This window comes from Panulirus ornatus, chromosome 19 (assembly GCF_036320965.1).
Source record: "Panulirus ornatus isolate Po-2019 chromosome 19, ASM3632096v1, whole genome shotgun sequence".
NCBI lineage: Eukaryota > Metazoa > Arthropoda > Malacostraca > Decapoda > Palinuridae > Panulirus > Panulirus ornatus.
The window spans coordinates 63851020-63853519 of NC_092242.1; the positions used below are offsets into that span (position 1 = coordinate 63851020).

At 50.4% G+C, this 2500-nt stretch overlaps 1 protein-coding gene across 2 annotated transcripts in view; it reads left to right on the forward strand.

Moving 5' to 3' along the window:
• The window catches only part of LOC139755593 (uncharacterized), a 219165-nt gene that overhangs the window by 107052 nt on the left and 109613 nt on the right, over window positions 1-2500 (forward strand). The window contains exon 1 of one of the 2 annotated variants that reach the window (XM_071674117.1): window positions 2308-2500. This exon is cut by the window's right edge and continues 238 nt beyond it. The exons of the other annotated variant lie outside the window; for it this stretch is intronic. The gene's annotated coding sequence lies outside the window, so the exon portion shown is untranslated. Of the gene's footprint in view, window positions 1-2307 lie in introns of those variants that run through there. 2 annotated transcript variants of the gene reach the window in all.

Below are 2500 nucleotides of genomic sequence, written 5' to 3' on the forward strand. Positions count from 1 at the left end.
CAGGCCAACCGACCAACCCACCAACTCTAGAAGGAGTGTCCCAGATTGTCACTTCCCAAAGCTTAATTGGTCCTGGAACCAGACTATATATACTCCCCTCCCTCCCTCCCTCCCTCCCTCCCTCATTCCAGACCTTCTCCATCTATCTTGCTCCATCCCTGTGTCTCCCTCCCCAGTGAGGGACACAGCCTTCGAGATAAGAAGGCTCCTAGTGAGGCAGTTTTCGCATATTTTATTTACATCTTATCTCCCGCACCAACACAACAAAGAAAGAGAACAGTGAGGGAGAAACCACGTCACCTCCCCACCATCAGGCCCTAGAGACCGAAGGGGATGAGGTTTCTAATCTTTCTGAAGTCGGGTTGTGGGGGAGTTGTGGGGGGTTGGAGATGGTACAGGTGAGGGGTAGATAAGGTGAGGGGGAGATGACATGGGTATGTGATGGTACTGGAGGCTGGGGGAGAGGGAGGAAGAGGGGGCAAGGAAGGGGAAGGAGGAGGAGGAGGAGGAGGAGGAGGAAGGGTAGGGGGGGGGGGAGGAGGCCTTCCTGACGAGGAAGAGGAGTAATGATGATGACAGGTCATAATTGTGATGTTGACATATGATAGTGATGATGAGATAGTGATGATGGCAACGTGATGATAGTGATGATGACATGACGAAATGATGATGATAATGGCACGAGATGATGACGAGAGATGATGATGTAATGATGATGGTGATGATGATAATGACAAGATAATGATGATGACGTGAAAATGGATTTCAGTAATGATAGATACAATAATAGTGATGATAATAATGGCGATAATGCCAAGATAATAGTAATACTGATAATGATAATAATAATGAATTATAATAGTAATGATAATGATAATAGTGATAATCATAATAGTAATGATAATGATGATAATGATAATTATAATAGTAATGATGATAATGATGATTATGGTCGTGTAGAGTGGGAAAGGTCTTTGAAACGACCACCACAATTACGATGGTACAAGATGAGACAGCCAGGATGAGGTCATCATACCCGGTGGTGGTTCCGTCGTGCTCAAACTGTCGAACCACCGTGATCAAGGGCTCTTACCGTCGTGCTCAAAGGGCGTCCCAGCCAGCCCAGCCAGCCAGCCCTTAGTACGCCAGCACCCAGCCAGCCAGTCCTCAGTATGCCAGCACCCAGCCAGCCAGCCAGCCAGCCAGCCAGTCAGCCCTCAGTACGCCACCACCCAGCCAGCCAACCAGCCCTCTGTGCGCCAGCACCCAGCCAGCCAGCCAGCCAGCCAGCCCTCAGTACGCCACCACCCAGCCAGCCAACCAGCCCTCTGTGCGCCAGCACCCAGCCAGCCAGCCAGCCCTCAGTACGCCAGCACCCAGCCAACCAGCCAGCCCTCAGTACGCCAGCACCCAGCCAGCCAGCCAGCCCTCAGTACGCCACCACCCAGCCAGCCAACCAGCCAGCCAGCCCTCTGTACGCCAGCACCCACCCAGCAGCCAGCCCTCAGTACGCCAGCCAGAAATTGGATCCTCCATGACTCTGGTCCTCACATAATTTGCTCCCATTACTCTTGTTGGGGAGGAGAGGAGGGAGAGGGAAGGGCCGGGAGAGACTCGGGGAGACAAAGAACCTCATACGTGTGTCTGTCTCTCATTAGGAGAGCCAGGGACAGATACGAGTAGAGAACGGATGAGAGATAAATAGAGACGGAGAGAAGGAGAGGGAGGGAGAGTGCGTGAGAGAGAGAGAGAGAGAGATGGAGGGAGGGAGAGGTAGGGTACGGTCAGTGAGCCTGAGACTATGATACCTTCCTCTCACAACACCTTGCTGGTATGCGAGCGCTTCTCCTCAGCAAATACTTCACCTTTTCAAGACACAATATCGCTTCGCTTGCACCTCCCCAACCCACTCTGTATGTACGGATGGATTGCCATATAGAACCTTCTGTGGCTCCTCCCTGAAACCCGGAGTCATTATTTATATACATTATTTTTTTCTTTTTTTTCACTTTGTGGTTATAGTCAATCTGTAACTTGTGAATTAAAGCTCTGATGCCAGGCCGATTGCCACTTAGTCTAAATACTTTAGTTATCCCGGTGTGTAGAGCAGTCGTTTTCTATCATCAACGTAAACCCGTGGCTATAGAATCCTCAAGTGAAACTTCGTTGTATAAATCTATAAGATTTCGCATCTGTGATGTCTTATAAAATATCAGAAACATGGCTCACCTGGCAACTGCATTGAGGGCCCGTAGATTTTTGAGTGGCATTGGGCAGAGCAGCTCAGTGTGACTCCAGCAGAGAAGGAGTGCGGACGTCAGTGTTGCGTCGCTCCGGCCCGCCTCACAGACCCCCACTGCTCAGTGCCCCGTTGTTCTACATATGATGTTCAAACCAATAACCTTGTGTCTTGAGTGATTGCTTCCCCGCCGCCGTAGGGAACGCTGTGTCGCATCGGATCGTTTGAGGATGAACCTGACGGAGGATTTAAATAGTGTTT